The sequence below is a fragment of the Diceros bicornis genome, chromosome 31 (assembly GCF_020826845.1).
Source record: "Diceros bicornis minor isolate mBicDic1 chromosome 31, mDicBic1.mat.cur, whole genome shotgun sequence".
Classification (NCBI taxonomy): domain Eukaryota; kingdom Metazoa; phylum Chordata; class Mammalia; order Perissodactyla; family Rhinocerotidae; genus Diceros; species Diceros bicornis.
This window is the reverse complement of record NC_080770.1, coordinates 19,797,246-19,808,821: the sequence shown is the minus strand read 5'-3', so window position 1 is coordinate 19,808,821 and position 11,576 is coordinate 19,797,246. Positions and strand designations below refer to the sequence as shown.

The window sequence follows — 11,576 nt, the reverse complement described above, 5'->3', positions numbered from 1 at the left end:
AGGTTCGGTATCACAAAGCCTTCCAAACATGGGAAAGGAAATGCAGAAAAATTGTGGGGGGAATTTATTGTGGTAAGAGGAACTTTGTGTGTGTAATGCTGAGGTGTTACTTAAACTTAATAATCGCATTTTAGGGAAATTTCCTAAGGTTGTACTCTGTTTTCTAGGAGACTGTTCTGTTGGTACTACACAGGTTTTTGCAAAATATAATAATAATAACAATAATTGATGATGATGAAAGAAAGTAAAGAAGAAAAAAGCACTACCACTTACAATAAACTTTGAAGAAGACATGTCTTGCAATGCAAATAAGGTCTGTTGGAGACAGGGCTAAACAGGTGCATAGTAAAGCCTCTCTTCTGTGCCTTGGTCCATAGGCCTGGACACTGAGGGGTAGGAGTCAAGAAAAGTAACAGAGCCTAAGCCCCGTAGGGAAACCCATAAATATGGCCAGGGCTTAGTTGTGGAAAGAGGCCAATCTGCCAACCAGTCGTACCTTATTCTCTGATGTGCTTGTATTTTGTTACTCTTGAGTTTAAGTATAATCCTGACAAAAGCTAATGCCTAGTGTCTGTGAAAAAGAATGGATTTAATGTCCATACTCTGGATGAAATAATGAAATAATAAAAGGAGGAGAAACGCACCATCACAAACAACATGATAATGGACACCAGGAATTTGAACACATTCTCTGTGGTCCTTGAACCACAGTTTGGAATTAGATTGCTGCCGACGCATTAATCTAAGGATGGAGCAGAGTGCTTTGAACTGGCGTCAGATGCCAATGACCCCATGGAGAATGGATTGGGATTATGTGAGCTGTGGTTTGTTATCGGTTAGGTGGTATTTGCTCAAGCTAGGCAGATATAAAGCTACTTATGATTTCAACTATGGGAGCCCGTCCAATTTGAGTGATGTGGAGATGAAAGATAATACTTACAATTTAATGTAAAGGTAACATACATATATGCCTGTGTGCATATGTGTAAATAAATCAATATTTGTGTGTTGAAATCTTAACCTCCAGCACCACAGAATCTAACTGTATTTGGAGATAGAGTCTTTGAGGAGATAATTATCTTAAAATTAGGCATTTAAGGTGAGCCTTAATCCAATATGACTGTTGACCTTATAAGAGGAGGAGATCATGATGTGAATATTCAGAGAGAACAGATCACCAGAAGACATAAGGAGAAGATGGTCATCTGCAAGCCAGGGAGAGAAAGCCTTCAGAAGAAGTCAACCTGGTCAAGACCTTGATCTAAAAGCCTAGGATCCAGAAGAGAGAAAATAAATTTCTGTTGTTTTAGCAATTCAGTCTTTGGTATTCTTTTGTGGCAGCCGTAGCAAAATAACACAATCAGTGTCAGCATATATATGTATGTATGTGTGCATATATATATAAACTAAGAAGCAGATGGATGACAGTTTTCTGCATGTGTGAAGACTGCATAGATATTGGGTTGACTATGATCTTTATTTAAAAATTTCTGAGAAGAACAGAAAGAAACTATGAAACTAAAAAAAACACTTTATTCATAACGTTTTGATATGGAGACAATGAACACTAATCTTAATTGGTTTCAATTTAACGTTTAGTGTGAAGAGTATACTTTATTGGTAAACCAATTTTTCCCAAACACTCTCTTCACTGCCTCCTTTACATCTTTGTTCCTTAAACTGTAGATGATGGGATTCAGCATGGGGATGACAATGCTGTAAAAAACCGACACTGTCATATCCCGGTCCAAAGAGTAGCTGGAACTTGGTCTCACATACATGGAGAAGACTGTTCCATAGTAAAGTGACACTCCAGTTAGGTGAGAGCCATATGTAGAAAAGACTTTTCGTCTCCCTTCAGCAGAATGCATCCTTAGAACAGCCACCAGAATGAAACCATAGGAGACCAGGACAATCAAGCTAGTGACTATCTCAATAACGCCCGTAAAGTAGAAGACTAGAGATGGTTTTTGTTTGTGTCAGAACAAGAAATGGCGAGGACAGGAGGGATGTCACAAAAAAAACATCTAATTTCATTGGATGCACAGAAGGATAGAGTAAATGCCGCCCCTGTGTGCACCGAAGCGTTCAAAATGCCACAAAGATAGGAAACAATGATGAGTGGCACATAGACCCTGGGTGACATGTTGACTGAATACAGCAGAGGGTTGTAGATTGCTACATAGCGATCATATGCCATTGCAGCCAGGAGAAAGCATTCTGTGGTCCCAAATGTAACATAGAAAAACATCTGTGCTGCACATCCAAGGAATGAAATAGTTTTATTCTCTGCTAAGAAATTGATTAACAATTTTGGAGTGACAACTGAAGAATGGCAGGCATCCAGGAATGATAACACACTCAGAAAATAGTACGTAGGGTTGTGCAGCCGGGAATCCCCAACGACCAATACAACCAGTCCCAAATTTCCTACCAGAGTGAAAAGATAGATTGCTAGAAAGAGCAAACATAGGAAGACTTGCACCTCAAAATCGCCTATGAAGCCCATCAATATAAACACGGTCACTTCACTCACATTCTTCACGTGGACCGTGTATAAATCTGCATCTGATGGCAACCCCGACATTTCAGTTATTTATATGTTCTAAATGTGATCTTTTTGCAAATAGAACCCACCCAATTTTGTCCTCATGTTTGCTTCTGAGAGGGCCTGTTGGAATCCTTGGCAGTGAGGGAATAGACAGTGAGGAAGAAGTTGGGTCCACGTGGATGCGTTACCCTGTATAAATAAGTAAAGAAATTATTTCATTCAGGTGTTTGGTTAAGTCTGTCATGCTAAAAAAAGCCAATTTACTTGGTTTAATTTTTAGTTTATTTTCTGTTAAATTTACTCCCTCCTGTCTTCCTATTACATCATCTTAAAATTCACCAAGACAAATGGATATACAAATTTTTAAATCAGAAAGTATTATCATAGAAAGTATTACACATCTGAGTACTAACCCTAGATTTTCACAGTGTGCATGAAATGCCTCTCCTTAATGTGCATAAATAATAAAATGGGAGCAAATACACTTACCTCACAAGATTGGGTTGAAATAAATTATAAAATCAGTGTGAAAATTATTTAAATCTTAAAATAGTCCCGGATGGCTAGAAAATGCAATGAGTTAAACTTACTTTTCAACTTGTTGTACGAAGCTGTCTTCTCCAACCAAACCGTTTGATGTCTTTTCTGGCTATTTTCCCATTTTGTTAGGACTTCTAGAACAGTGGTGAACAGAACAATAAATGTTATTCTGGAGGTAGATACAACTTGTTTGCAAACAAAGACAGAGCATGGTGTTTTGTTTTGTTTTGTTTTTCAGTTTTCTTTCTTTGAAACACATAACACTGTGACCATTTTGTCCTCCACAAGTTATTATCCTACTAATCTTTTTCAAATTTTAAGCAAATACCAATGTAAAATTTTTCTCTATACATATACTCTTTATCCCTGCAAAGTCCTTGGGTGTATTTTTGAGAAATATTTCTGTCAAAATCAATCATGGCCATTCTTTTAATATATTATAGTTTTTTAAGAAGTTTCTAAATTTCTATAAAATAAATATCACCTAATAATAGATGACATGTTTATTATAGACACTATCGCTAACAGAATAAAATCATTATTTAAATCACAGTATTGTGTTTTATTTCTGGAATATTTCTCCATGTTGTCAAACTGTTTCTCTGTCAGTAGAGTATAAAGAAAGGAAATTGCATGATAAACAAAAAGTTAAAGAGTCACCTGTATCTGGACAGAAAGCCTCTACCATTGAAACATATTTAAATATTGTGTCTATTATATTTAGGAGCAGGGTTTCAGCATGGTGACCCGTGTGTTTCCTTCAGCTTGTCATAGATCAAAATGTATTTAAAGGAATGAAAAATGTGCCGTGTGCAGGCCTGACTGAATTCAGTGACCTACAGATGATTTATATTCCTAACATGGAACACACTACATTTTTGTCATATTGAGACGACCATACAGCAAGAAGAGAATGAGCAAACTATCGTTAGAAGGAAAAGAAAGTCACGTGTCTTCTTTTCCCAGGATGTTCTCCCAGTTTTATGTGACAGATTTTCCTAATACATTGATTAAATAGCTTTTTAAGAGTGGGATTATGAAGAAAAAGCCTCATTTAATCCTTATAGAACTCGAGAGTAAAAAAATATAATTAAGCTAAATATTGATATTTATTTTAATTCAGACAACTCACACATTATTCACCATAACTCACACTCCCAACTGAATTATAATAATTCTAGCTTAGTTTGAATGGTTCTGTTAATAAAATAACATAAATCCACAATTGTTAACATAAAATATTGATGTATAGTTTAGGCATCACGAAAACTACATTTATGTTTACAAATTTCCTCATTTTTTCTCTTTCTTCCTCCATCTCTCCCTTTCTCTTTCTTTCCTCTCTCTCTTTCGAGAACACACAGAATACAAGCAAAAATATTTATTAAATTGAGTCAGAGACCAAACAGGAACTGGGCAGAGAGGAAGAAGCACAGTGAAAAGACATAACATGATGCAAGCAAATTTTGGGAAAGGCACCAATAGGTGGTCTACTAAAAGAATTCATTGCAAAATACATGTTAACTGACATACGCAGGGGAGATTTCATCTACATTACAAATCTAACCGTTACTTAATCAATGTACTTGAGATCAGACAACTGTGAAAGATTAAGTATATTATATTTAGAAGCTAAAGCCCTGCATTAAAATCTCAGATCTAGCACCTGTTGACAGTGTAACCTTGGAAAAGTAACTTTATTCTTCCAAACCAAACAATAACTAAGATTATCCAAATTTTCAGGCATATCTTGGGCACTACATGAACATGGTGTGATTTCAGAGTGCTTATTTATGAGACGCATTAAAATACTTTGTATTAAATTTTAAGTGTTCGTTTTATGCGACGAGTGCAAATGATTGAAATAAGACATTCAAATTTTATTTAACTACAACAAAATAAATAGGTAGCTGTAATTTTTCCTCTAAGCATTGAGCAGTGAACTGGCTCCAAACCAGAAGCTAAGTATTTCTTATGTTAAATGTACATATGTTTGTTATATGACAATATACATTAAAATGCAATTCTCATGAGATTAAGCCCAATGAATCCCAATACTAAATGTTATCAGGCACCTTAAAAATGCTTCTTTGTCATTATATTCCGACTTTGGCGTATCAGTAAAATAATAGTGTGTTTTCTTAAATTCCCCCGATAATTTGGTTCATAAATTTCTCTTAACCCTCAATATCTCTGATCTTGTCTGTAGGGCAAGAAGGTGGTTTATGAATGGGGATATGTTTTATTCCCAATCCATTAGAGCAATTATCCACCTCACCTTAGTTCATCGAGAAAGGATAGACAAAACGTATGGGGTTTATTTCTTTCATCCAAGGTGTTCTTTAGACAGGTATTTCTGTCAACTAATATTTAAGGAAACTGGAACTGATTGTGTTTACATTTAGTTGATTTCACGTTAAGAGATAGAGACTAGAAAGATAAAAATATAGATCGCAAATTTTTAAAAAAACATGATCATTCCGGAAAACTAAAATCAGTTCCTCAACCCTCATGAGGACAGTACTACAAACACTAGTCTTGAGAAGAAGGAAAGCTGAGACAGCAGCTACCACATGTCGTTAAGTGGCTACTATAGGGTAGAAATTTTGTGTATGTTATCTTATGTAATCTATACAGAAACCTGCAAACTAAATCACTCAGCATCCATTTGTAGACGAGAAAACTGAGGACCAGCTAGACCTATAAGTTGACCAAGCTCACACAATAAATCTCTAGTAGAACAAGGATTCAATATAGGTTTCTGTGTTGCCACACATTAAACTATTTACACTTGACCATACTGCAGACTCATTTTGACATGCCATAATTCTGGAAATGTTGTCCCCTAGACATAATGCAAAATAACATCCTCATGTACCAGAATTCTTTTATAAACCCATCAAGCTTAAGTACCATGATATTAAAAAAAAAAAAAAAAATTTGTAGTTTCTAGGTAAATTAGCTAAATAATAAAATACATTTAAAATTCATTTGTATCTTTCCATGAGAAAAAAAGTTATGATCCCCCAATAGCATATACCCAGTGGCTGGTTGATAGATAATTTTCTCTCCATTTAATAATTTTTCTAAATTTTAAATATAGTCATTTATTTCTACTATCCTTATTCTGACTATTATCTTCCATCAAAGAAATTAAAGCAAATTTCCAACTTAGAGCTCTATTGACCTAAATGTTTTGAGAGTCTTTCCTATTTGCCCTCCTATGTTCCCTGGAGTTCCCTGATTTAATTTTTAATTCAATTCTGAAATAACTAGAAATGTCTCTCTCAAATTCAAATGTCAAAACATAGAATGTAGTTTTACATTCAAGGTATAGCTTCTAAAATATTTTGAAAGTGATAAAACACTTTCCTCTTACCTGTGGAAATGAACTGCTCACTCAATTAAGGTGTGCTATGAATCTTAAGCATTTGGACCCTTATACCAGGTTCTCCAGCTCTTCTTGAAGTATGCAGGGATGTTTCAAGGCGGAAACACACTAATCGTCTTCTGGGAAAGAAAAGAAACAAGATGATTTTGTTTTTTTTCCACAGTAAACAAGTGAAAGGTCCTGGAGCAATGAACCATATAATAATAAATGATTACGTGAATGAACTTTGGTCTCTAGTATATAATGATCCCTCAGTGGAAAAGGAATACGCATAGAAGTGGAAAAGAAATCTAATGATACGAACATAGTCCCAGCTCTGATACTAAATAACTATGTGCCATCGGATTCATGACTTAAATTCTCTGAAATCCAGTGTTCTCTACCTGGGAAAATAATCTGTTTACTTCTCTCAAAATCCAGTAAACACGTACATAATGAAATAATAAGAAAGCATAACCTATGATAGAATTCATAATCACTTAATAAATATTACTATAACTGCTAAAGTGCTACAGTTCTAAGTGTGAGAGATACAGTTAAGCTCACTGAGAGTTTAATAGAGGAGATAAGATATGAACACATAAATAGGAAGTATTGACAAGGGAGATGGGACAATATACAGATAACTATAACATTTGATGTAAAAGAACATTAGTATTAGAGATCTGGGGGAGATCAAGGTCAGGCTTTTGGAGTAGTAGGGTCTTGTCTTTTCTTGGGGATTCCACATACTAATCTATAGATTAGTACCTGGTGATGTACTTAAAGAATTTTTCAAAAAATTGTGAAAAATAGATGCCTGAGCCCTAAACGCTGAGATTCTAAATTAGTAGTTGGGCAATGTTGGCCATGGAATCTGAATGTTAAGAAAAAGACAAAGGAAAGAAAGAAAGAATAGAAGAAAAGAAGGAAAGAAAGGAGTAAGGGAGGAAGGAAAGAAAAATGATATTTGTAGATAGCCCAATTGCGAACAAAGTACCTATCACGTAAACGCAATCTCAAATGATGTACCTATTCAAAGTAACCCTAATTAAAATTAAAGAGGCATTTTTGCAGAAATTGATAAAGTTATTCTACAATTTCTATGAAAATGCAAAGGAACTAAAGTAGTCAAACCAGTTATGAAAAAGAAGAATAGGGTTGAAGGATTCATATAATTTTATTTCAAGATTGGCCACCAAGTTATAACAGGCAACAGAGTGTGGCCTTGGTGAAAAGATAGCCATCTAAACCTATGGAACAAAATATAATTTTCAGAAATAAATTCACATGATATACTCAATGGATTTTTCACAAAATAGCTAAGGAAAATCCATGGAAGGATAGTCTTTTTTTAAAAATGACATTGAATATGTAGAACAGCCTTATGCCACAAAAGAGAGACATTGACTCATTCTTTGCACCATATATAAACCTTGTCTCAAAATGAATCTTAAACCTTAACATAGGACCTAATACTATAACATTTCTAGAGAAACATAAGACAGCATTTGTGTGACCATGAGTTAGTCACAAATTTTTATGTAAAACACAAAATGCATGAATCATAGGAGAAAAATTGTAAAATGTTTTTCATCACAATTAATTCTTCTGCTTTGTGAAAGACAGTGTTGAGGGAATGAAGAAACCAGCCACAGACTTGTACCAAATATTTGCTAAACAGCTGTCCAATGAAGAACATGTATCCAGAATATAAAAAGAACTCTAAAAACTCAATAATATGAAAAAAAAGAAAGGATAAACAATAAAATAATGGACATAACCTTGAACAGATACTCCACCAGAGAAGATACACAGATGGCAACCCAGTGCATGAACAATCTGTTCAATACCATTTTTGTGATTAGGGAAATACAAGTTAAAACCACGATGTGATCCCATACACCTATCAGAATGACGAGAATGTTTCAAGTATGGTAATAAATGACAATAGCAAGTGCTGACAAGGGTACAGAGCAACTGGAGCTCTCATTCACTGCTGGCAGACAACACAATGGTGTAGCCACTTTAGAAAGCAGTCTGATAGTTTCCTATGAAGTGAAACACACAATGACCACGTGACCCAGCAATTTCACTCCGAGTTATTTACCCAAGACAGGAAGGAAACATATGTCCACACAATTACCTGCATACCAGTATCTATAACAGACTTACTCACTCTATTCCAAAACTGGAAATAATCCAAATGTCCATCAACTGATGGATGGATGAACTAACTGTGAACACCCATCGTCTTGACTCATTCCTGAACTTGTTGTTTTATGATGGACTTTCTGATATAGTCACGGTGGTTGTGTTGCCAATAAGAAACTAATTTTTCATCAAATCTCACATTTAGCAGACTAGTCTACTGTCCCCAACAAATTCACTGGTGATTAAGGACTGTTTTACTTAAAAATTATCTCTTATTTAATAATTGATGTCCCAATACTATTTCCCTACAAGTCATTATAATCATCCTTGTTTCTTTCCCATTTATTTAGCTATCATGGTACTTTTTTTTTTTTTTTCCAAAAGACATCAGCTAATATAGAGTAAGGTATGGTAAGCCTCTGGAGAATAATTTCTAATGATTCTAGCTTATATTTTCACAAGCTTTATCCATTTGACACATTGATGTTACCTCTTTCTGATTTAAAAATTAACCTATGATTAATATAAGGACAGACTAAGAATAGAGCCTTCACACAAAGATATTGTAGAGGATTTCAGGTGTGGTAATGAATCTTTTAACTGTTTCCACCCCGTAAACGAGCAGAGATGGAGACAGCCCTTAGGAGAAATTGGAATCAGTTATCTGAACAAGGTCAGGATTGTTTTTTCATCTCTCTGTTCTGCTTCTCCACCTGTTTTCCTGAGTCTCTGTAGAAAAGCTTTGACTGTAGGGCAGAATCATAATAGTGACATCCCCAGAGTTTCATACCTTATTCTTTACTAATGCAAAAACTATGAATGCATCTTTGCATTTTCAGAGAAATAATATGATGTAGAGTTAACTATTTTGCCACAATATGGAATCACCTATTCTCCAAGATTTCTTGCCTGAACTATTAATTATTTTTGTGGAGAACAGCAATAGAAATTAAAATTAAGATGCTAGGGATATTCGTTGCGTTATTTTGCCAAGTCTTTCCAGTTGAGCATGATGACACTTGAAAAGAGAGAATCATTATAGTGCCCAAACAAACAAATTGCAAGAAGTTACCACTAAGAATATCAAGTTTGTCTTTTTTTCCTTCAGATGTTTCCCATTAAAATACTGGCAACTCATTTGGATTCATTTTCAATCATACTGGACTGGTAAATGATGAGTGAAGCTTTTTTTTTTTTTTTCCATCTCTCTCTCTTTTAGCATAATACTTGCTCAGATTGCTTATTTTTGGTATAACCTTAATTTACCCAGCTAGTTCTTTCATTGTCTAAATAGATATCACCACATAAGTAATACCATCTAAATAAAAACCCCAAACATACAAATGAATTAAGGCGATAATTTGTTACTGTCTTTTTACCTTATAAAATGAGAATTACTGATGATCAAATGGCTATATATAGTGCCAATCTAAAATACATAAGTATTTACCATAAATTATTCTGCTGTGTAAATTTCATGTTAAAACTTAAATATAAAGGTATACATGTTACAGCATGCTATTTTGTGTTTTAAACTTGATTTAAAAACAGGTGAAATTTAAATTTACATATAGGAGAAACACACTGTTAGTGACCAAGAGTGAGGACTGTGACAGAGTTTGGCTTGATGCTCTCCAGATATATTTCTGTTTCTTTGACATACGGTAAACAAGATTCCCTGGCCCCCTCATGTCAATGTTAGACCACGTGATCAGCTTCTACAATGGCATATGGGTAGAAGTGATATGTCTATTACGTGTTGAGGCTTTCAAGAGTGCATTTGTTTCCTTATTTTCTGTCCGTCTTTAATTCTCAGCTCTCTGAGTGCTGAAGATCAAATAGGGAACTGCAAAGGGGAACTAGGAATGAGTGGGACTCAGATGAAAGGAAGAAGAGTTTCTTAATCACTGACTGCAAAACTACTGTGTTATGAGTGTAAGATGTTTCTTTATTTTGTGAAGCCACTGATACATCTGAGATGTTGTTTCAGTTTTTAGATTTTTTTTCAGGAGATGGAGATATTTAATTGAATAAAGAAATATCCAGTTCTCCATCTGAATGATAGGCTAGGGATTAGGTTGGTCTACTCTGATGGTGGATGGATATTCAATTTGTCTCAGCCTGCAACTGACAAGCTGAGGTAAATCAAGAGTGTAGTTCTCATTTGTAGATAAACATGAAAGAAGCCCCTACACAGATATTGAATCAGTCATAGTAAAGCATACAGAGGGGCAATGTAGGAGAGGCATGCTGTAGTAAGGAGAAGCAGGCTTAAAATTCAAAAAGGAATGCAATTTTAGAAACACATTGTCAAACGGTCAAAGAACTCCATAATAGGAAACAACAAATGTAATTACACGTAGAAGTGGCTATAGGGCTTGCAACTTCATGCCTGATAATTTTATTTCCATACCCGCCTGGAAGTAGTTGAATTGGGAAAAGGATTTTGACCGGAAAGTTTCTTACTTTTTTCTTTTTTCTGTCTCAAATAATCTTTTCTAAAATTACATTTTCAATCAGCTAGATAACTTCTCTGATGCCCAAGTAGACATCATAACACGAATGAAACATCGAGACTTTTGTCAGCAGACATTATATGCTTTAATTTTAACAAAAGTTAATCTAGGAACAGAGCATCCCACCAAGAGACCAAGCAAATCATGTTCATGTGATGAAACATGTGACACATTTTTCTAAAGTGTGGATGATCCATATCTGGATGAATTATGGAAATAAAAGTAAAGAAGGCAAAAATCAACACCAATTGCTATAGGTCCGAAATACAATGGATAGAAAGATTTTTAACTTTTTCCTGAAAGTAATACTAGATGATCAGGGGATATTTCCCCACCAGGGATCCCCACCCATCCACCGGGGGACTCCCCTATAGTGGGGGAACTTTATGCCACGAAGAGGCTGAAGAGAAGGACAGGTCATCTACAGAGACAGTAGTTTTAAAAA

At 35.0% G+C, this 11,576-nt stretch overlaps 1 pseudogene; it reads right to left on the bottom strand.

Moving 5' to 3' along the window:
* Nucleotides 1–1,595: 1,595 nt before the first annotated feature.
* On the bottom strand, nucleotides 1,596–2,682 carry LOC131395730 (olfactory receptor 5T1-like; annotated as a pseudogene).
* Nucleotides 2,683–11,576: the final 8,894 nt, after the last annotated feature.